Genomic DNA, 24,563 nt, shown 5'->3' with positions numbered 1-24,563 from the left:
TTGGCAACAGGATTTGAACATGCTCCCAGAGGTTCTCTATTGTGGGGTTTAGGGGATTGGAAATCCATTCATTCAAATAAATATTTATGACAACGTAGCAGAATCACCAAGGGCCACTCTACCTCCCACCCCCCAAATATACACACATCTTTAAAAGTTTGCTTTGCATAGTCCTTCAGAGCCTATTTGTTTCCTTCTACACACTATGCCTGAAATTTAGGTAACATAAAAAGTTGAGTGATGGTACCGATATAGGATTATACTTGTCAAACTGGGTTGTTTTTCTCAAGTCCCAGGTAACCTCCTCTAACAAACATCCTCAAAACTTCTGTAGAAATCATTAATGAAGCAATTACTAATTTTAGAGAAAAAAAATTAAAGGAATAAAACCTAAGTAAAATACTTTCATAGACTTAAAAAAAAAATCTAGCATGAAGCACTGCTAAATTCTGATTCAAAGGCCTAAGCAGAAATAATTATGATTACCACTTATTGACCATTTACTAAGTGCCAAGCACCTCACACGTCTTCTCATTTAACGCACAATAATCCACTGAGGTGGGTGTTATTTTATCAATAGGAGAGAGTGGCGACTCAGCGAGTTTCAATGACTTACCTGAGATCTAGAGCTACAATTTAGGTCAGAGTCACTGAGGCTTCGTCTGATGTTGGGCCTAAAATTTAGAGGGCAAGAAAACAGTTATTTTAAAAGACTGTACATTTTTAAATCTCTTCTTCCTTTCGGAAGTATTCTCTATCTTTATCTCCCTACCTCTGACTTTGGTGGCATGCTCTCCAGTATGTTGGGACATTGCCCTTTGGCAACCTCGCAAGACTTAACTAGTTCTCGCTCCCCTCCCACTTCTGTTTTAAGGATGAATGCCATGCCCATGGCGATGGTGCTAGATTTGAACCCAACTTAATGTTGGTCTTTAAAGACCCAGGAAACTGTCTTTTCCCTTTTCTTTCTCTCCCTCCTCTTTCTCCCTGCTTCCTTTCTAAAATTAAGCTTCTGCTACTTCTCTAGAAAACAAGTCTCACCTGACACTAAAACCTCACTACAGCTTGGCTTCCTAAGCTTTGGAGCTGAAAGTCAGACTGAATTGCTTATGCCTGAAGTTCACTACATCTGCTCCTGGATGCTGCCTGCTCACTCAGATGAAACCTGTGCTGTGCGAAGAGAAGTTTCTGCTCTCACTGCCCACTGCGACCCTGGCTGGCCAAACTGGGGGCTGGAGCTGATGGTCTTTACCCCCATGGTGCTTAAAGCAAGTTTGCTCCGAGAGCCCTAAGCCACAGCAGCTCAGCATCCTCAACACTGTCATTCTCTTGAAGCCTGCCTTTAAGGAAGCTGAAGCCAGGGCCTTTTCATAGATCCGGACTTCATTTCCCTCTGCATGACAGAGAAGCAAGCCCGCTGGTCCATGTTCTTTCTATGCTCTTGGGGAGTTTTGTCACAGTGATGATTTTTTTTTTTTTTTGTATTTCCTATCACAAGCACCTAAGGGTCACCCAAGTCCACTCTGGCAGATTATAGTAACTTCCAATTTCAGTGTAAAAGGACTTGATCTTCTCCAGAAGATTACAACAACTCTAGGAAGGCATATTGAGATGAGGTAAGCCCAAGGGTGCTGGCGGGGGCAGGGGGCGAGTGTATGTATGCATATAAGTGTGTGTATGTTACATACACATATACATGTATATATGTGTGTGTTTCTTTTACATGTTATTGCTGTAAAAGATGAATAGCATAACAGCATGCAAATAAGATATATAATACTTTTTGTTATAAATTCTATGTAGCAATTGATTGTCACAAAATGCTTTTGTTGAATTTTACCTAAATCTTACATCCACAGCCAACCAATGATTGAAACTGACAAACAACAGTAGTTCTGAAATGAATGCTGCTTAATATAATAACTTTCGTTTTCATTAATTGGTAAGATGAAAGTGAAACAATGAAGATGTATGTTGAAACTTCACTTGTTTATTGATGACACAATTGACTTCTTTAGTGAATGAGATAATTTTTTAAATACTGGAGGAATATTTCTTCAATTTTTTATGCTACTCACATGTAATGGTTACAGACACCACATTATTTTAAGTTTAAACTGTATTATTAACATTATCTCCATCACTTTCTTAAACCTAGACAACCAACAAAACCACAGATCAAACCCAGATTTGTAATGTTTGTTGATGTCCATCATATGAATACTCCCACCATGGCCAATTGTTAGCTAATAATGAGATGTCACTGAACGCAGAGGTGGGAAGAGATGCACTGTAGAACACCATTAAAAATTAGTTCTACCATTACAGATACAAGTATGTACCATTACAAATATCCTTAAGAATATAGATAATAATAAAATGTTAGCAAATAATGAGTTTTGAGTATTTATTACCTTTGTTTTAAATCAAATTTATTTAATTTATTAATTAAATTTACATTTAATTTATTAATTAAATTTATTAAATTTATTTACCTTATTTAGTTTATATAATTTAATATTTAATAATGACTCTTTAACCACTGGCTTGCAAATTTCTTGAAAATTTAGTAATCAGCTCTCTAACACACTGATGGCTAAGTTAAACCAATAAGTTCAGCAGTATGTTTTTAATCACCAGGATCATATGTATATTTCCTATTCAGAGTGTATGTGATGGCCCTTAGCTCTGTTCTTTGGAAGTATTCTAGCTCTTCACTTATGAGCAGAGAAATATGGGTAAGATTGTATTTTCCTGCCTCCTTGGAATTAGGGGTGGCCAAGTACTATATTTCCCCATGTATAAGACGCACCCTTTTTCAAAAAATTTGGGGTATAAAAACTGAGTGCGTCTTATACAGTGGTTGTATGAGCACAAAAAAAGCGGGAAATGCAAGTAAAAAAAAATCTACAACCACTGTATAAGACACACCCAGTTTTTAGACCCCAAATTTTTTGGAAAAGGGTGCACCTTATACATGAGGAAATACGGTAACTTGTTAACCACAGAAATGTGAGCAGAAATAACATGGGTCTCTTTGGGGTGAGAGCTTTAAGAACTAGTACAAAATTTGCCACTTTCTCTGTTTCCCTCTTCCACCAGCAATGCTTCATTTAAGTGACTTTTCCATCAGCTTAGGTCTCAGAGTGAGCCAGGCCCGGAGCAGACTCCTCAGCTAACACAAAGTGAACACGGAGTGTGAGTGAGAAACCAAATTGTTGTTTGAAGTCGCTGAGATTTTTTGGAATTGTTTGTTACTGAAGCATGACCTACAGGGTATCCTGACTGATATAGTACTTACTATTTAAGAGAATCTGGCATATTAGAGAGTTGGACAAAGTACCTTTTTTTATGTGAAATATGTAATTTATTTTAGAGTTGAAATTTTGGGTTTTTTTGGTTTTTGTTTTTTGGTTTTTTTTAGCTGAGCCATCCTGCCACCTGTTGGCAGCTCAGCAGCTGCTCAGCTCGGTCCGGGAATCGAACCGCTGTTGCTCAGAGCTCAAACTCTTGAGCAAGCTCTTAACCAACTGAGCCCTTAGAGTTGAAATTTTGGGTGTAAGATAATTTTTAACAGAATTAGAAAACCTTTATAAGAGAAGCTGATTTCTTACATTAATGAGTTTAGTTTATTACATTTCCAAGAATTGCTGACATACTTAAAAAGATTTTGCAGGGTCGGCCGAGTGACACGTTGGTTGGGAGCTGGCTTGGGGCGCTGGAGGGCCCCCGTTCGGATCCCACATGTGAAAGCCAGTGACACTGCCCTCTGCAGCTGGGATGCTGAACAGCAGCTCAATCTGGAGCTGGGCTGCCGAGAGTCGCTATGGTAGGCGTGGGCTGCAGCCCCTGCTGTAGTGGGTTGCCGTGGGCTACAGTGTTTTTTTAAAAAAAAAAAGATTTTGCAAATAAAGGTTTTAAACCCCCTTTTTTTTTTAGATTTTTTTATTGGGGAATTGGAGAAGGGGACCAGCCAAGTTGTTGTTCTTCAGTCTTCATTGTGGAGGGCGCCAGTCGCCATCTGGCTTCCCGTTGGCAGCTTGTGGCCTCTTAGCTCAAGGTGCTGTGTTCAATCTTAGTTGCTGGTGGGCTATGCCCACCAGCAAACAGGCAATCTTGTTATTACATCAGCTGAACCATCCTGCCACCTGTTGGCAGCTCAGCGACAGCTCAGCTCGGGCACAGTGTCACTGGCCCATGTGGGAATAGAACCAGTGACCCTGTTGCTCAGAGCTCATGCTCTTAAGCCAACTCTTAACCAACTGAGCCACTCAGCTGGCCCAAACCCTACTTGTAAATTACTTGAAGTACTTGGGAGGTGGGGAGAGATGTTATGCAAATTTAGTTTAACATATTTAAATAAATTTAATTAGTATATTTGTAAATTTGAGACTAGTTATTTGGGAGAATTTAATCTGTTAAACTCTAAGAAATTGCATATCAAAGGACATTACTAGATTTATAACTAAAATAACAAGCTTATAAGTTAAACTTAAAAACCTAAGAAAAATGTTTTTAATATATAATTTCAATAAATTGAATATTAATTTAAAACCCAAGTAAGTATGACTGGTCCTTTCTAAGGAAAGTTACCCTCCTTGATAATTTTTAATGGCCATTCTTCATACTTCAGGATTTAATAGAAGAATATTCAACTAAAACTTAAGACCAGAATTCTATTATATTTCTGGCCCAGTCACAAATTAGTGCCTTTGAAGAAGCCAAATGAGAATGTTTGGCTGATCTCTCTGATTAGATCATGTCTATGATGCCTTCTCTTTTGGTTTATCTATTGTTGGATAACAATAACAAAATGTAATGGCTTAGAACAATAACAAAATGTAATGGCTTAGAACAATAACAAAATGTAATGGCTTAGAACAACACTTTTTTTTTTTTTTAATCTGTCCCAATTCTGTGTGTTGACCAGGCTCAGCTGGGTGATTCCTCTGCTCCTATAATGTCAGCTGGGACTGTGGTCATCTTGGGGCTCAACTAAGCCAGAACACCCTAGACGGCTCACTTGCATGTCTGGCATCCTAGTGAGGATGGCTGGAAGGTGAGCTCAGCTGGAATGCTGGGAGGGCTGTCCTCTTTCTCTATCCACAGAGAGCGTTTCAGGGCCTCTTCCCCACCATGTGGTCTCTACAACAGAACACCCACACTTCTTTTTGTGGCCACTCAGGGCTTCTCAGTGTGCAATGCAGAAGGTGTCAGACTTTCTCAAGGCTTAGGCTCAGAATTTAGGCTCCATATTACTTCCACTCCATTCTATTGGTTAAAGCAAGTAGCAGGTCCACCCCAGATTCATTGTGAAGGGGGGACTACACTACACAAGGGTGTGGCTAGTGGGAGGAGTGGGTCATAGGGGTCATCTTCCAAGACCAGCTATTATCCCTTCTAAGGCTAACGTTCTTTGACTTATTCCCATCCAGGCTTTCCTCTTGTCAGCACTCTTGCCTCACTCTGACAGATGGCGCATTTCATGTGTGTTATCTAACGTATGATTCTTACATATCTTACTTAGTGGTTGCATTAGAGTGAAATATATGTGTGCATTCATGTTTATTTACATGTACCAAAAGGAGAGTGGAAAGATATACTCTTAAAATTAATTTTATTTGTGATTTTTGTGTTCATAGATGATCTGTTTTTATTTTGTGGGGTACCAGAAGAAAGAACTCAAAAAGTAATATAAAAAGTAAGAAAAATCTAAGAATAAAATATGTAAGTGTGTGTGTAGGTGTGTGCCTGCATGTTGTATGTAAAATTTTCACGCAAGGGGGCTGTCACTTATTTCAGTTTCTGGAGTTGCCTTTGGAGCTGACTCCTTGGTTTTGGGAAATTCATCACTGTGGGCTCTTCATTTATTTATATATAAGGCAAATATTCACACACTGATCTAAGAAAGCTATGTAGCTCACCTTAAATCTGTGTGCTGATGCTTCAGACTGAGATTTTAGGTTCTGCTTAGTAATGCAAATTGAGCTTGCCTTTAACCAGCCTGTGACTTTGAAGAAGGAGGAGAAGTTACTTTCTAAAATTTTAGTGATTTTGATTAGACTGTTCAGACGGTAGGGGGAAGTAGTACTGGAGGCTATCATGATTGCCTCATCTGCATGGTGGGGTCTACCTTTAATTTGGGAGAATTTAAGTGTGATGGCTGTGTCCTTACTTGGAGCAAATATTTCAGGTTAAACAAGCGGTGGGTTCTAGAACCTTTCCTGATCAAGTTCTCTGAGTAATTACTGAGGGAAGGGGTGATGGCAGCAGTGAATCAGCATTTTCTAAGACTGCCTAGGAGCTTCCAGGGTGACCATATGCAGCAAGCCCCATAGGTATCATGGAAAATGGGCATCTATGAGGGTGATCCTTGGGAGAAGGGTCTTCCTGTAAGTCCAAGTTCTTTATATTTGACTATTAAGAGATGTGACCACATTATACTCCAAACTGATGAAGTGGAATATTTCAAATATGTTTTAGACTTCAGCTTTTTATTACAGTTTTTGTATTTTAATTAAGCACCAGCAGAATTCCATTTGCAATGATATATTGAATATCTTTGTAATTAACAATACCAACCTAGATACATAGGCTTCTTTCACATTAAAAAAAAAAACTTTTTATTTTAAAGAATTAAAGGTTCACAGGAAGTGACAAAAATAGTAGAGAGGTCCCATGTACCCTTTACTCAGTTTACCCCATGGCATCATCTTATACAACTATATATGTATTTCACAAGTTTTTTATAATATGTTGTACTTATAATTAGGAAAAAGTCCTTTTTCAGTTCTTAAAAGTGTTTTGTTTAGCCATTTTTTCTGAGTTAGGTCAGTGCCCGGCACATAGTAGGGCATCAGTAAATGTTTGTCAAATTAATCAATTTTTCTGCATATGATGTAAGAGGTAGAAATTTTCAAAGCCATTATCATCTATAATTGGCTATGATATGGCTCAGCAATTCCTTTTTGAAGAAATTATGAAAGTTATGACTACCCAGAGAATGAATTCTGCTTTTGCAATTATCAGGACCTCCAGAGCCTGACTTACTCTGATCAGCTGAAAACCAGAGCAGGGTCTCAAGCTTCGAATGCTAAAACAACAGCCAACATGCTTTTCCCAGTCCTAGGGTCTTACCTCAGTTCCTTACCTAGGTAGACTATATCAAGAACCAGGGGTCAGCAATTGTTGCAATAATAATAATTTAAAATTTAGTAATTAAGCATGATAATATATAAATTAAAGGTAGCACTTACATAATAAAAAGGTAGAATAACCACGAATATGTAGATTATAAATCCTAATATTTCTGTCATTTCCTGATAAAATTTAAGAATTTGGAGAAGTCATACAGCACTTTCCACCAATGCGAATAAAGCAATGTTTTATAAATTATATATAAATAAAAAAAAGAACCAGGGGTCTATAGCTAGATAGACAGGATATCTTGGTGAATTAACTGGCTTTCTAAACTTCGCTTTCTTCATGTATACCTACCTCACAGATGAAAGTTAAATGAGATAATGTAAGTACAGTGTGCATGGAGTCAGACACTAAGTGACCACTCAAATGATAGGTGCTATTAACATTCCCTTGTGCCCAGGTTTAGCCACAATTCCAACAATAGTTCTTCCTTACCCTTTTTTCTGTACTGGACATTTGGAGATCAGTCCTGGCTTGGACATTTCGGTAGTGCATTCCTACCAAACCTGGAGATCTGGACACCAATCTCTGTACATTCTCTTCTATAGAATCTGCCCATTTTTGAATTTGAGTCATTCCCCGTCCATCTGCTTGGAGCCCAACTCATGCTACATCTCAGATTCACCTTTGTTCTTAGGGCAGTTGTCCAAGTCGCTATCTTGCTCGGAACCCACAACCTTAACAAGTCATTCAAGTTTCTCTGCACTCTTTCCTTTTAACTCTTGTCCTGTCCCTCCCCCATCTTCTTTACTGACCACAATCTAGCATATACGCTGACAGTCCAAAAGTAACAAAAGCAGAAATTTCAGTTCTTTTCCTCCCCATAGTAGAGCTTATTGGGAAATAGCTGATTAGAAATAAATGATCCTGGGGTTTCAAATGATGTGGAAATACGTATGCTGCTAACCAATGTTTGCTTTTCTGCTTTTGTTGCCTGGAGAGGAGGAAACATTGGCTAGAACTTCGTTGTGTCTCAGAGACTTTGGACCAGCCTCTCTGGCTTCTTGGATAGCTAACACTGCTGGGGGAGCCTCTACCCTTCAACGTGGCCTTGAAAGAGCTCAAGTGCTAGGCTGTCACTTGTTACCTGTGTGAGTGGGCAAGTTCCCTAACTCCTCTAACCCCCATTTTTCCCATCTTTATAAAACAGGCACATTAATAACAATAGTAGCTATTAAAAGGAAATTGGTACACATAAATTACCCAGCACAGTACCAGTACAGAATAAGCACCCAATTGAGAGTTAGCTCGCTCACTCTCTCTCTCTCTCTCTCTCTTTCTCTTTTATTGTTTTGTTTTTTACTAAGGCTGCCATTAAGATGGGCTGTCTATACAGGCCTGCAGAAAAAAAGCCTCTTTAGAGGACTATGGCAAAGGTAGATTTTAAACAATTGGGTGACCTCTCCAGGGACCTTAGGGATTCTCAGAAGCTCCAGACTCATAAGTTTGGGCATCTCCCCCCCCCCAGATGTTGTTGTATTAAAAAGAATTATGGTAAAATATACATAACATAAAATATACCATTGTGGGCCGGCCGAGTGGTGCATTGGTTAGGAGTTGGCTTGGGATGCCAGATCTGAGCAGCAGGGCCCTGGTTCGGATCCCATATGAGGGCCAGTGACGCTGCACCCTCTGCAGCTAAGATGGTGAACAACAGCTCGACCTGGAGCTGGGCTGCCGTGGGGCTGCAGTGGGGCTAGCCATCAGCGGGTGTGAACTGCCAAGAGCCACTGTGAGCGGCCGTCCAATGGCCGGCGAACGACTGCCTCACCCAGGAAGAATGCAATGATAACACCAACATGGGCCAGTGAAGCTATGTCCTCCACAACTAGACTGAAGAACAAAAGGGCAGCAACTTGTCTGTTCCCCTTCCCCAATTCCCCAACACTGTTCCCCGCCCCCAATTCCCCAATAATAAAACCTTAATACAATAAAATAAAATAAAATATACCACTGTAACCATTTTTATCTCGGGCATTTTTAGAACTGTTCACAACACTTGTAAAATGATCAGTGATTAGTTAGGACTCCTTATGTTTCAAGTAATAAAAAATTCATTTAAGCAATAAAGGGAGTTTATAGGTTTATTTAACCAAAAGTACAATAGTGTCTGACTTCAGGTATGTTTTGACGCAATAACTCAAGTGACTTCAGCTGAAAACTTGTTTCCCTATTTTTTCTCTGCCTCTTCTAGGCTGGCTTTATCCTCCACAAGGTTGATCCCTGGCAGCTCTGGGTACCCCCACTGTCAGTAATGAAATGACTAGCAAACATGTCAGGCCTCTAGTCCCTATAACCACCCTTCAGGGAAAGAGATAATCTTTTGTGATAACCCCACTGAAGGGAAGGAAAGGTTGCCCCAAGATGTCCCAATATCTCCTTGTATCTAGTTGTCTTCAATTGCTTTATGTGCCTATTTTGGAAAGACCATAGGGATCAAGGTCTTTCCAAAGATCATAAAGTACCTTAAGCCAATTTCACCCCATGCTAGAATTGGAGCTGAGGTCAATCCCACCCAAACCACATGGCCGATGACGAAGGAGGTAAAACCTGAGGACTATTACTAGAAAAGAAAATGTCCACCACAATCACTTTGTCCTGCCCTCTACCCCCAGGAGTCCCCACCCATCATCCCAAATAGAATGATTGTATATGTTTTCTCCACATCATCCATATTCCAGCAGACTTCTCCCTGCTGGTATTCTGGCCTCATTCTCTGTTACCATTCATATGATGACAGGATGAGGGGACATGGATAGTCACTGATCCTACAACTTGAAATTTTCAACCACTCCAGAAAGAAGGGGTCCTTCAATGAATTCAAAATACAGCGATAATTATTGACCCATCCCCACAAAAACTGAGTCACCATGTGCTCTGAAACTCAGCTTTGAAAAATCTCATTGCCTATAGAAGAAGAAAAGTCAACGTTAGAATCTAAAGTCAATTTTAGACTTTAGACAAGCAAAGCCTAATGAATATGGCCTTAATCTTGTGATATCAGCTTAGCACTCTGAAACCAGAAAGCATTTTGAATTTTAACTAAGAATGTGTATGCCACTATGTGGATTGAGCTGGTCTTCCGCTAATCTTTGCAAATTCACAGATTTCTCTGGGACAAGGGACTTTTGTTTTGGCTACTCTGACACACTTTTCTCATGCTCTCTCTCTCTCTCTCTCTCTCTCTCTCTCTCTCTGAGTTGCAGTTGTTTGCTTCTTAAAAGTTTTCCCTTCCAAAGAAGAGGCCCAAAATGTATAACAATTTGGAATTTGCAAGAAAAGAATCAAATTATACTTCTGTATTGATTTCTAAAATTGATTTTAAGATTAAAACAAATGCACATGACCAATATTGATAAACATCGTTTTTAAGAGTTCTCATTTAGCCTTTCTCATTTCTGTTTCTTTCTCTCAGTTAACCACACCCAAGGTGGAAAACCTGCTATTTATACTTGGTGGCTCTCACTGAGACATAACTCTCTTTGGTGACAGCATACTTTAGTTGCAGGCAAATCATCCAAAAGGAAGCAAACAGCCTCTCAAGTGCCAATCGACCAAAACCTAAACAAATGAATATTATTACTAAAATCCTTGAAATTTAAGTATGTGGAAACATGTATATTTTAGAAATGCATGGCATCTTATGATTTAACATTTTAATACTTTGTGGGATGACTACTTTCTGAGTCTAGCCAATCTGATTTCAGTGTTGTGTCTATTAAAGGGCAAGGCCTTATTTGTATACACACAGTTTTTTACTGTTTTCTTTTTCTCCTCATATATAATAGCTAAGAGTTAAAATTTTTATTTTAGTATATATTCCCTACTGAAGTTGACAAATGAAGGAATCCATAAAGTTTCTTTCACTTTTCAAAATGTAATCTTTTTTGTTTTTTAAGATTTTGTTTGGGAAGTGGTGGAGGGGAATAGCGATGGGGAATCGGGGAAGGGGAACAGACAAGTTGCTGTCCTTTTGTTCTTCAGTCTAGTTGTGGAGGACGTCGCTTCACTGGCCCATGTTGGTATTATCATTGTGCTCTTCCTGGGTGAGGTAGTCGGTCGCAGGACATTGGACGGCCGCTCATGATGGCTCATGGCAGCTCACGGCAGCTCTCACTGGCTGCTGGCCACTCACAGTAGCTCACGGCAGCCCACTGCAGCCTACGCCATCGCCAGCCACTCACCACAGCCCAGCTCCAGGTCGAGCTGTTATTCACCATCTTAGCTGTAGAGGGTGCAGTGTCACTGACCCATGTGGGAACCTAACCAGTGACCCCACTGCTCAGAGCTCACGCTCCCAAGCCAACTTTTAACCAAATGAGCCACTTGGCCAGCCCTAATCCTTTAAAAATTGATTTATTGAAGTATAAATGGCATATAATGAACTGCACATATTTAAACCATACAGTTTCCTAGGTTTTGACATACGAGGTCGGACAATTAAGTTCGCAAAATCCTAGAAAAAGTGCTACATACCTCATTGCTGAATATCACTTCGGTCACCTTCGAAGTACTCCCCTTAGGAAGATATGCACCAACGCCAATGCCTAGTCCACCCTTCAAAGCAATTTTGGAACTCTTTTTCTGGAATGGCCATCAGAGTTGTCATTGTATTACCCTTGATGTCCTGAATGTCATCAAAATGTCTTCCTTTCAATATTTCCGTTGTCTTTGGGTAAAGAAAGAAGTGATTGGGGGCCAGATCAGGTGAGTAGGGAGGGTGTTCCAATATAGTTGTTTACTGGCTAAAAACTCTCTCACAGACAGTGCCGTGTGAGCTGGTGCATTGTCGTGATGCAAGAGCCATGAGTAGTTGGCAAAAAGTTCAAGTCGTCTAACTTTTCCACGCAGCCTTTTCAGCACTTCCAAATAGTAAACTTGGTTAACTGTTTGTCCAGTTGGTACAAATTCATAATGAATAACCCCTCTGATATAAAAAAAGATTAGCGACATCGTTGCAACAAGTTTACAAACTTAATTGTCAGACCTCATAAGTATACACTTGTGAAATTGTCACCAATAGTCAAGATAGTGAACATATCCATCACCCCCAAAAGTGTCTTCATGCCCCCTTGGTGATCCCCTCTGTGTACCACACTCCCAAGCAACCATTGATTTGCCTTTTGTCATTACAGACAGAAAGGTTAATATAAATGGAATCATACACTATGTACTCTTTTGTGTCTGGCTTCCTTCACTCAGCATAATTATTTTGAGATCCATCCTTGTTGTTGCATGAAATAACAGTTTGTTCCATTTTATTGCTGAGTAGTAAGGAATGTAGAGTTCAAATATCTGATCTTGAAATTAATAAAATCAAAATTTGTTTAACCTTTTACTTGAATATAATAGCAGAGGGCATTTTTGTCAGAGGCAGTACGTCTGAAATTCATTGAACACGAGGACTCAGAACTCCATTGCAACTCCTGGGATGCCAGGTTTACCCGTGACTTAAATTAGGTTGTCTTAATATTACAAATTGTATGTATTATGAGAAGGTTTGGCATTAATTTGAATTGTAGAATCATAGAATTTCATGACTAGAGGAAGTTTTGGAGATTATTCACGTACCTCTTCACTTTACAGACAAGGAGATGGATGCCCAGAGTGGTTAAGGGGTCTGTCCAAGGTCACACAGAACAGGCTTCTTTCAACAACATTATATGGGCATGGAGGATGTGGTCAGTTCTCCCCTTTGCTATCTTGGCCTCGTCTCATTGTTCCTGGCTCCAGACTGCTGGGAGTCATCTGCCATCAGATCCCTGGCCAGTTGTCCCCTCCAACCAGTGTCCCACCAGCTTCTGGGATGGGTGGATGGCTTTACTCCAGCATGGCAGGCTTTTTGCAGCCCCTTGATGCTTGAGAGCAGCTCAGAAAACGTAGACTTCAAGACTGCCTCTGCCTGATTTACTTGAGCTACCGAATTTAGTGGATGTGACTTGACTGCTCTCCTAGTTGCTTTGGAACAGCCCTCAAGGTGTCTCCTTTCCAGAGACCCAAACAGACAACAGGCTGTTTGCCTCCTTTTCTTTACCCTTCCTCCTACAATACGTCTGGGGCCAAGAAGGGGCAGGCTTCCCTCCCCTCTTCTTCTGATATGGAACTTCAAGCCTGGACCTTGATAAATAAATGTGGAAGTAAAGGAAGATACGCAATTCTCTCTTAATAGTCTGATCTGCAAAGCTAGAGCAGTACAGAAAAATCCTATTTTTGAGTGCCAGAAGCTGGATTTCCTCTTTGCATTCCTCTGTAACACTTTTAATCTCCCTAGGCAGAAGGATGCCTCAGAAAGACTAGGGTGGGGACCACGTGCTCTGACAAGCTAAATATAAAAGCAAATTAATAATTTTCAAAATACCATATTACCTCCATTCCACTTGCTATCAAAGTGTCCTAATTAACACCCACCTACTCAGACTTACAATAAAATTACAGCTGCCCAAGAACCAAAGATCCACACATTTCCACAATCTGTCCTGTCTCCATTGCGGTGGTGACAATAGCTAACATTTTTGAAACTTTACTATGTGCTATCTGGATTATCTTATTTAATTCTCATAATAACCGTATGTTGCAAGGACTATCTTATTTAGTTCTCACAATAACCATATGTTGCAAGGAAACTGCTGCGTGGAAAATGACCTGCTCAAAGTCCACGTATCTTGTTAAGTGGTAGAGTCAGGAGTCTGAAGCTTGGTTTTCAGCTACTAGCTGCTTTCTCATTTTTACCTACTAGTCTCCACTGCTTCCCACCTGATCACCATGTGCACAGTGATTACAGTCCTAGACTGAACTGACCAACTTAACCCAACTGGAGGCGGGGCACTTTTTCCAGGTTCTTTCCTACCAATTGAAATGTACAGTGAAATCTGAGTTAATCGGTTTATGGCAACACTATGGATGGCTAATTTAACAGATTTTATTGCTTCTAGAAACTGTGACAGTAGCGATACATTAATGATCTTACGTGAAGGTTCCAGCTTAAAAACATTGATGTTGCAACTATATTATAGGTTAATAAATCATTGATCTGACCTTTATTTTCACTTTGCCCTAATTTTCTCATCTACATTTTATCCTTTTATATTTGATTTTTTTTTTAAGTTTCTGCAAATTCTCTAGAGAATGAGGTGGGAAGAGTTAGTACATCTAATGAATGAATTAGTTGAACCACTTTATTTAAAAGGTTAAATAGTAATAATAATGAAATTTTGTATACCACTTTGCAATTTTGTATGCAGTTTTGTGTACAACCATTAACTTTGAAGTTTTCAGAAATCAATTCTACATTCATTTTTGTGTCACCAGGATCTGTTGCAATTCATTCATTCAATAAATATTTTTGGAACTTTAGAAAAAGTGATAGGACAAAGGCCATGTTCTCAAAGAGCTGATAATGTAATGAGTAATGTCAAGTATATTGGAAGAGCTGAGTAAATGTGGAATAAATCTCACTTCATCTCCACAAAAGAACCCTGTATGAAAACTTAAGATTATTTCTAGCTTTTATAAAGACACAGAGAGGTAATATATTTTGTTCATGGTGGCACATTGGAAAGAGGGAAAGCCACATATTCAAATTCAGATATTTGGATCTCTAAGTCCTTGCTCTTTCTACCACATTAATATAAACCCCCATGAAGCAAGGGGACATAAGCTTTTTCTATCTGCCTAGCATTTCTATGAGCAGCCTCTAAGGTTTCCAGGGGGGACACAGGTAAAGCACACCTTTGCAATCAGAGGCCTGCATGCTCCTGGGCACGTGATGCTACCCATGCCAAGCCAGTTACTGCATAACCATCCATCCCCAAACTTGGTAACTTTAAACAATCATGTGTTTCTTGTGATTCTATAGTTCGACTGGACGTTCTTCTGCCTCATGTGGTGTTGGCTGGGTTTACTCATGCAGCTGCATTCAGCTGGCAAGTGGGCTGAGCTGGAAGGTTTGGGGCTGTGGTCATTGGTGATCTTCAGCTGAGGTGCCTCAGTTCCAACATGGGCCTCCTTCCATGTGACAGCTCACCCTACAGGGCTTCCCGTGTGGCCTTTCTCTAGTGGGATAGCCTTGACTTTTTTATTGCATGACAGTGAAAGCAGAGGCTGCTGATATTATAAAGGCCCGGGCTCAGAAGTCCCAGAATGTCACTTCTGTTACCTTGTATTGGTCAAAGAAAACCACCTCAGTTTCAAGAGGTAAGGAAATAGACTCCACTTCTCAATGGAGGAGTGGCATGCTCACACAAGAAAAGGAAAGGCTTGTTGGTGACCATTTTGCAAGGACCCTACCACAGAGCCCTCCCCAGAACAATTGTTACACCTAGTGTCCTTCTGGGAAGCACAGATACCAAGAATCAATCACACAAACCCAGAACTGCTGGGGCCATCTTTGCTGCCATGTGGAAAAAGCCTGCAAACAAAGGCAGCCCAGAGGAAAGCAGAGAAAGAGGTGGGGAAAAAAATTGTGGAACTCAGTTTTCCACTCAGGTGGAATAGAAAGGCCACAGAGCTAGTAGTTAAGAGCTCAAGATTTGGAGTCAAATTGCCTTGCATTCTAATCCTGGCTCTGCCACTTGTTAGCCACGTGATTTTGGAAAAGTTAATATCTCTAAGATCCATCACCTATAAAATGTGGATAATAATAGTACCTGCCTTCATAGGATTATTGCGAATTAACTGTGATAACATTTGTGATGACCTTAGCGAAGTGCTGGGCACAGCATAAGCCCTCAGTAAGTGACAGTTGTGGATACTGAGATACCTTTGGAACCTCTTCCCCACAGAGATGCTCCTTCCTGTCCTGGACACTTGAAGGTCCCAAGTGAGGTTTCAATCCAGCAAGAGCCTTCTAATTAACATATTCTTAATTCCTCTTTAAATATATAAAGCAAAAATAATGAATGCCTGACTTTAATTTTAGGAAAAGAAAAGAATAGGTGGAAAGTTTTGCACAATTCTTATGAAATGTAAAGCCTATATGACTTGATAGATGAAGAACTGCGCTATTATTACCACACCTAGAGAGTGGCACCATTGGAACATGTCACGTTTCGTTTATTCCCCTAAAGTTGAATTCAAATTGTCTGCATTTGCTTCTTAGAGGTTGGACAGATCCAGGTTTCAGTTCACCTTGATAATTAAAGGACACTGTATGATATGGAAGATTTTTATTTGTTATGGACAATACAAGGTCCGACAATTAAGTTTGCAAACTTGTTGCAACAAAGTTGCTAATCTTTTTTGATATCAGAGGGATTATTCATTATGAATTTGTACCAACTGGACAAACAGTTAACCGTTTACTATTTGAGAGTGCTAAAAAGGCTTCATGAAAAAGTTAGACGACCTGAACATTTTGCCAACAATTCATGGCCCTTGCATCACCAGCTCACACAGCACTGTCTGTGAGAAAGATTTTAGCCAGTAAACAAATAACTGTATTGGAACACCCTCCCTACTCACCTGATCTGGGTCCCCAATGACTTCTTTCTTTACCTGAAGAGATAGGAAATATTGAAAGGAAGACATTTTGATGACATTCAGGACATCGAGGGTAATATGATGAACAGCTCTGATGGCCATTCCAGAAAAAGAGTTCCAAAATTGCTTTGAAGGGTGGACTAGGTGCTGGCGTTGGTGCATAGCTTCCCAAGGGGAGTAGTGATATTCAGCAATAAGGTATATAGCTCTTTTTCTAGGATAAGTTCGCAAACATAATTGTCACACCTCATATATTTACATCTTTTATGCATCTCTGTTAATTCAAAGTGACTACTTGTCTCCTCTGTTTTTAACTGGAATTGTAGTCCAAGTTTGTCTGGTCGATTAGTCTGTGGATCTCTGTGGGTAGCCTTGCCCGGTTCTCACTCTCTATTGTGGTAAAATACATATAACATAAATTTACCATTAATGACATTGCATTCAGAATGTTTAGCCACCATCATATCTGGGTCCAGAATACATTTTCTCTTAATTCTTCTTCTTTTTCTTTAACCAAATGTTAGAACCAACTTCCTTGGTTACCTCAGTTTATAGACCTGGCTAGAGCAGGAACTAAAGGAGATTACTTGAAGTCAAGTAGTGTGTTCCTGATCAGACTGGTTTGACAAGGCTGAGGAATCTGTGTGACTGTCAGCAGAGGACCTGGGCCCAGTTGCCTGGAAACCCCCCACAAGCTGTTTGCAAAGGGACTAACCTCAGAAAGGATCAACTTTCATTTGTTAATTGGGTAATCAGTATTGTCTCTCCTAACACTGCTCTGTAATGAGAAAAATGTCTACATTTGATGAAATTTATTGTTGCTTTTAGATAACTGACAGTATTTGTAGAACCATGATTTAATTACTATTATTAAAAAAATCTTTTTTTTACAGAACATGGTCAATACCGTAAGTGTTTTCTATACCAGGCACGCTGCTGCTAATTGACTCCTTAATCAACTGAGAGGCCTCATCTTCATTAGCACCCTCTTACAGATGAAAAGATGAGGCTCTTGTTAAACAACTTGAAGGAGCACACATCTAGTAAGTTATAGAGCCAGTATTCAAATTCTGGTCTGTTTAACCCTAGAGTGCATGCTCTTCACTAACGACGAATACAACCATTTTTACTCCACAATGCAGAGACAAACATAGCATGTGAGAAACACAGCCTGCGTCTCAAGAGCAAGAAGCATTATCGAAGCAGCAGCCTGAACAAGTGGAACCAATCCTACAAAACTGCAAGGTAACTTATCTAACAGAAATAATAACTCTACCTGCTGTCTGTGTCACGCTTCACAAAGAGATGACCTACTAACTCTTATAAAATCGTGCTATGGACCGAGCCTTCATCTCCAGAATTTGTTCACACCATTTCCTTTTGCCTGGTGAGATCCTTGGGCCCTCGTTTCATCTTCCTAGTCCATTTTTCCTCCTCTTGCTTCCCTTTCTTAGCTCCCAATTCTGGCTCTCCACACTTCTGGCTAAATCCATTTCAACATGCCACTTGAGCTATAGACAGCATTCTATCTTGGCAATGATCTTAGCATTGACCTTGTGCAAACTGCAGGTGAGAGAGGCTTAGGCTTGGCTCCTCGCCCCACCTCTGTCTCAGGCTCTGCCACACAGGAGACATCCACTGGCAGGACAGCAGAAGAGGACACCAGTTCCCATTCATATAAAACTTTGTTGTTTACAGAATATTTGAAAAATATCATTTAAAGCTTATAGAATAAGACAGAGCAGGTACTATTTTCCCTATATTTTTAAACATCCCAAACATTTCAAGCATACAAAAGAAATACACAGAATAATATACAGAATAATATATACAGAATAATATAGAGACATCCATGAACACTGCCCAGATTTGATACATTTATATTTATTTTTCCTTAAAGAAATAAAATGTTACAGATATGATTGAATATGTTACCATCCCATTTCCCTTCCTCCTTCCCCAGAGAACCTGCTGTCTTTTTTTTGTTTTTGTTCTTCAGTCTAGTTGTGGAGGACGTTGCTTCACTGGCCCAAGTCGGCACCATCATTGCGCTCTTCCCAGGTGAGGCACATCAGTCGCAGGCTTCTGGACGGCCGCTCACTGCGGCTGCTGGCCGCTCACGCTGGCTGCTGGCTACACATGGTAGCCCATGGCAACCCACTGTAGCAGGGGCTGCAGCCTACGCCGTCGCTGGCGACTCACGGCAGCCCAGCTCCAGGTCGAGCTGTTGTTCAGCATCTTAGCTGTAGAGGGCAGTGTCACTGGCCCTCATATGTGGGATCCAAACCGGGGTCCTCTGGCGTCCCAAGCCAGTTCTTAACCAACAAGCCACTCGGCCGGCCCCCTGCTGTCTTTTTAAATTGGTTTGAATCATCACACCCAGGTTTTAAAATTACTGTACCTATATCTATTTATCTAGTGATCTGAATCCACAATGGATCCTATTATTTTTTTGTTTTCTTAAAACTTTGACATAATATCATACTCTATGTATCCTTTTGAAACTTGCTTTTTCAAAGTTTTGTTTTTAAGATTTATCTTTGTGGAAACATGTAGCTAAAGTCATTCATTTCACTTACTTATGTCTCCCCTTCTATACATATACATATACGTATACTACTTATCTAGCCTCCTACTGATAGAAATTTACATAATTTTCTGTTTTGCACCATTTCATAAAGTACTGCAATGACCAGTGTTGTACATCTGTCCTTGCAGACGTGTGCCAGACTTTTTCTAGAGCAAATTCCTGGAAGTAGAATTGCTGGGTCATAGGGTATGTGCAGATCTACAATTTTAGAAGACACTGCCAATTGCTCTCCCAAGCAGTTGTACCAATTTACATTCCCATCATCTGACTTTGAGAATTTTCATTTCCCTTTATCCTTGACAACCCTTGGCATTGTCAGATGTTTTGACTTTTAGCAATCTGTCCACTAAAAAATAATTTCTCATTGTTTTATCATGGATAGATTTTTAAATTAATGATTCAATTTCTTTATTATAAAGTCTACTCAAGTTTTCTATTTCTTCTTGACTCAATTTTGGTAATGGATAGTTTTCAAAAAAGCCTGGTCATTTCATCTGTATTTTAAATATCTTGGCATAAAGTTGATTATGATGTTTAAAAATTTTTAAATTTACTGTAATTACATACTTCTCATTCTTGATATTGTTTATGTCTTCTCTCTCTCTTTTTTAAAAAATATTTTATTGGGAAATTGGGGGAGGGGAACAGCGCTGGGGAATCGGGGAAAGGGGAACAGACAAGTTGCTGTTGTTCTTCAGTCTAGTTGTGGAGGATGCTGCTTCACTGGCCCAAGTTGTCACCATCATTGCTCTCTTCCCGGGTGAGGCAGATCAGTCACCGGCTTCTGGATGGCCGCTCACAGCAGCTGCTGGCCCTCCTGCTGGCTGCCTGCTACACATGGTAGCTTATGGCAGCCCATTGCAGCAGGGGACTGCAGCCTACGCTGTCGCCGGCGACTCATAGCAGCCCAGATCCAGGTCGAGCTGTTGTTCAGCATCTTAGCTGTAGAGGGCAGTGTCACTGGCCCTCATATGTGGGATCCAAACCGGGGCCTCTGGCATTCCAAGCCAGTTCTTAACCAACGCGCCACTCAGCCGGCCCCTTCTCTCTCTTTTTATTTTAATAGATCTCACTAAAGGAATGTCTATTATACTAATCTTTTCAAAAAACAAGCTTTTTGTGTTGCTGATATTCTTGCTTGTTTCCTTTTTTTTTCTGTTTCATTAATTTCTGTGCCTATCTTTAGTTTTTCTCCCTCTCCCCCCCACCTCCTTGGGCATATAATCTGTGGTTCTTTTTCTAATGGCTTTAGTTGCATGATACATTAATTTTTAATCTTTCTTTTTTTCTAATATATGCATCTAAGGTTATAAATTTCCCTTTAAAAACTGCTTTAGCTGTGTGATATATGGTTCTTTGGTTGTAATTTTGTCCTAAATATTTAATAATATTTATCATAATTCTCAAATAATCAAGCATTTGTTTAGAAATGTTTTAAATTTTCTAGCTATATTAGAGTTCAGTATGATGGGGTGATTGGTTATGTTTTTGCTAAAGAATTTTTAATTTTGTTGTCTTTTAGACAGATATGCAGTTTGAGTGATATAAATTATTTTGTGGTTGTTAAGACTTCCCTGTTTCCTAGGTTGGAGTCAGTTTTTGTAAATGTTCCATGTGTGCTTAGAAAGAACGTATAATATTGAATTATTGAGAAAACTGAGGTTCAGAGAGGTTAAGTGACTTGTCTAAGGTCATGCATCTAACAAGTAGAAAAATTCATCTAGACCCACCTTCATTTGGTAATGAAGAATCTGTAGACTTGAATTCATTGGGATATGCTGACCATTTCACTGTATGGTAATTTTTCTATGACCAGCTTTAAGGCACAAAGAATGCTATTGTCTATCTCCAAATATCTCTCAATAAAAAATCTGATAAGGGCTGCCCGAGTGGCAGGTTGGTTAAGAGTTGGCTTGGGACGCCAGCTCTGGGCAGCAGGGCCCCAGTTCAGATCCCACATGAGGGCCAGTGACGCAGTGCCCTCTACAGCTAAGATGGTGAACAACAGCTCAACCTGGAGCTGGGCTGCCTGAGTCGCCGGTGATAGCGTAGGCTGCAGTGGGGCTGGCCAGCAGGTGGCATGAGCTTTCATGAGCTGGCATGAGCCACCGTGAGCGGCCGTCCATTGGCTGGTGAGCAACTGCCTCACCCAGGAAGAGCACAATGATAATACCAAAATGGGCCAGTGAAGCGACGTCCTCCACAACTAGACTGAAGAACAAAAGGGCAGCAACTTGTCTGTTTCCCTTCCCCGATTCCCCAATGCTGTTCCCCTCCCCCAATTCCCCAATAAAATCTTTTAAAAACAATCAGATAAAATGGGTGTTTTGCCCTTAGTTTCAGCCCTAAATGGAAAACCGACATTTTATGCATCTTGAGTTGTCCAGTGTGTTTACAGAATCACATTATTACTATAGAGAAGTGACAAATGACAAGTGATGTGCTGAGAGGTAGATTAATGATGTAACATAGAGGAGACCGCTTCCTCCTTCCCTATGTAAGATGGTTATCATACTAACAGAACCATCCTTGAGACTTCTTATTTGAAATTTCAGTCTATATGCCCGCCCATCCATCCTTCGATATGTGGCAGTTTTATGGCTAAGGTTGGAATTGTAATTGCACACATTTCTAGACTACTGCTTCACTCCTCCAATCATGTTTCTTATTAATAAGGCTGAGATCCCAAGTGGAGCAGTTTGTAGATAGCTCACAACCTATTGTTATTGTAAGAAAACTACCAAAGCCTATTGAAGGTGAAGTGTCACAGTGTCATCTCTGCTCATGAAAGACAGCCCAATTTTCAGTTGGGGAACAAAGAGTATATTTGAGGGTGAAAGGCTGGCGAAATAGGTTGGCTGAGTAAATGCTCCTGCAGCAACGATTATTGCCTCATCACTCAAAGGTGAAAGAACAAGAAAATAAAATGGCACAGATTGCATCCACCAGGTAACAGATGAGAGAAAGAAGAATACAGTCCAAAGGCTAGCAAATACTCACTTGAGCTTCTATATACCCTGAAAGAGGACATCTGTACTAATTTTGGACTGTGCAATCATATTGAGCACTCATGCCCCATTTAAAAAAATAAATCACAGTTAAGATTGGGTGCCATTCAGACAGATTCAGAAAGAGACATTTGAGAAACACATCCATGGCTGGCACTGCCAAGTGAGAACCAGAATGGGACTCATATTAAATGTCCACTTGTGTCAGGTCCTTTGTTAACCAATGTACATACCTTATATATTTTTTTTAAAGATTTTTATTGGGGAATTGGGGGATGGGAACAGCGCTGGGGAATTGGGGGAAGGGGAACAGACAAGTTGCTGTCGTTTTGTTCTTCAGTCTAATTGTGGAGGACGTGGCTTCACTGGCCCAAGTTGGCACCATCATTGCGCTATTCCCGGGCGAGGCAGATCAGTTGCCAGCTTCTGGATAGCCACTCACAGCGGCTGCAGGCTGCTCACACTGGCTGCTGGCTACATACTGGTAGCCCATGGCAACCCACTGCAGCAGGGGCTGCAGCCTACGCCGTCGCTGGCGACTCACGGCAACCCAGCTGCAGGTCGAGCTGTTGTTCAGCGTCTTAGCTGTAGAGGGCAGTGTCACCGGCTCTTGTATGTGGGATCCGAACTGGGGCCCTCTGGCGTCCCAAGCCAGCTCTTAACCAATGCGCCACTCGGCTGGCCCTGTACATACCTTATTTTAAATTCTCCTTGTTGCATGTGGTCTTTTGAGGAAGGCTTTAATATTCTTCATGTACAGGATATACTGAAGCTCAAAGACCTGAAGTGATTCATCTAAAGTCACATAGCTACTAAGTGAAGGACCTGGGATTTGAACGCAGATCTGCTTGGCTATCACTCCATATTGCCTTTAAAGGAGATGATGTCGGTAAGTTAGCAGTTTAAAAGGTTAAAAGTGTGATTACAAGGTATCCATTCTGGATCGATTCACGTCCCACCTCCCTGAACCAGTGAAGAAGAATTCTGCACAGGTGTTTTTCCCTGTCTAAACTGCAGCCCTGCAACCTCCATCTCCCTTCTACTACAGTCATCACCATTTAAAAATAGGACTTGAGCCTCTTCTCACCAAGTCTCAGTCTTGAACCTCTTGCCTTGGCCTGTTTCAAAGGACCCCTTTGATCTGGATTTCAACTTCTCCCTCCCCATTCCATCCCTCCACCTCTAATCTCTGTTTCTATCCTCATGGCTTTCCTCCAGGGTCCCCCTGCTCCCTGGACAGTCTGCATGCCAGGCATAGCTTTCCTGGCCGAGGACACGATTTCTGTCTCCTCCCTGGCTGTGTTGCCAGGGCCCCACAGGTCACTCTGGCTCAACTTCATTGCTGGGACAACCTGCCTCCCACCCCCTCCCACACCAATTCAGTACAGCCTCCTAGCCTCCTTTCTTATATTTCCAACGTTCATGAGTGGAAATGTGCTGAGCAGCTCCTATGTGCCGGCGCTAATCCAAGCACGGGGGGTTTACAGAAGCCCAAGAAGATCATGGAGTTGTGACAGAGACAAACAAGTAAGCAGAGTCCTAAAATCATGCAATAAGTGTTCTGATATAGGTGTGCACAGGACGTCCATGTTGTGGTAACTGTGAGGTCATCTCCTCTGAGGCTGAAATGAGGACTGGAGAAAACTTCACAGAGAAGGGGAATACTTACCTACCTGAATGTAGAAGAATGAGTAGGAGTTTCCATAATTTCCCACCAGCTGGGTTGCTATGGTTACAGCTATAGTAGGCGAAGGACATTTAAGGAGTAAGGGTAGAATGATAGGTGAGAAAGTAAAAGGGAGTTTACTTCAGGACTTTTTATGTCTGCTACTCAATCTTTTAAGTTTGAGGAAAAATTGTATTCCTGACTGGAGTTTCATTCTTCTGCTAGTAGGGAGAAATTTCTTCTTTTCATTTTGTGAAAACAAAACAGTGGGAGATTATGTGAGCAATTACCTTTCCCACAATAATAATGACCTTTTTTTTTTTTTAAGGTAGTTACTGTGTGTTAGTGACTGTGCTACGGGGCTAGAGGGTTCCCTCTTAATGGGCACAATGTCCCCAGTCTGTTCCCAGATTGCATTGTTTGGGGCCCCACCTGCTGGAAAGAGCTGGAAGTTCACGAGTCCCATCAACCTAGGCTCAGGCTTCATCTTCCTTCCCTTCAGGCATCCTGGAACCCAGAGTCCTGACGCATGTCTTGTGGCAAGAAGTTCAGATGGGTTTGGTCTTATTTCAGTAGGCTGACTGTAGTGAAGGGCACTGAGTGTGGCGGAAGCTGGTCA

At 40.8% G+C, this 24,563-nt stretch overlaps 1 long non-coding RNA gene across 3 annotated transcripts in view; it reads left to right on the top strand.

The window, feature by feature from the left end:
- The first annotated feature begins 829 nt into the window (after positions 1 to 829).
- The window catches only part of LOC109381104 (uncharacterized), a 25,684-nt gene continuing 1,950 nt past the window's right edge, over positions 830 to 24,563 (top strand). The window contains exons 1-4 of one of the 3 annotated variants that reach the window (XR_002123637.1): positions 830 to 1,616; positions 17,574 to 17,723; positions 17,823 to 17,925; positions 23,039 to 23,167. This is a non-coding gene — a long non-coding RNA (uncharacterized LOC109381104). Of the gene's footprint in view, positions 1,617 to 2,165; positions 2,335 to 5,640; positions 5,702 to 17,573; positions 17,724 to 17,822; positions 17,926 to 23,038; positions 23,168 to 24,563 lie in introns of those variants that run through there. The other 2 variants (XR_002123638.1, XR_002123636.1) reach the window with 2 other exon arrangements.

The sequence above is a fragment of the Hipposideros armiger genome, unplaced genomic scaffold (assembly GCF_001890085.2).
Source record: "Hipposideros armiger isolate ML-2016 unplaced genomic scaffold, ASM189008v1 scaffold_44, whole genome shotgun sequence".
Taxonomy (NCBI): Eukaryota; Metazoa; Chordata; class Mammalia; order Chiroptera; family Hipposideridae; genus Hipposideros; species Hipposideros armiger.
The sequence above is the reverse complement of the archived record's forward strand: the minus strand, read 5'-3'. Positions and strand labels throughout refer to the sequence as shown.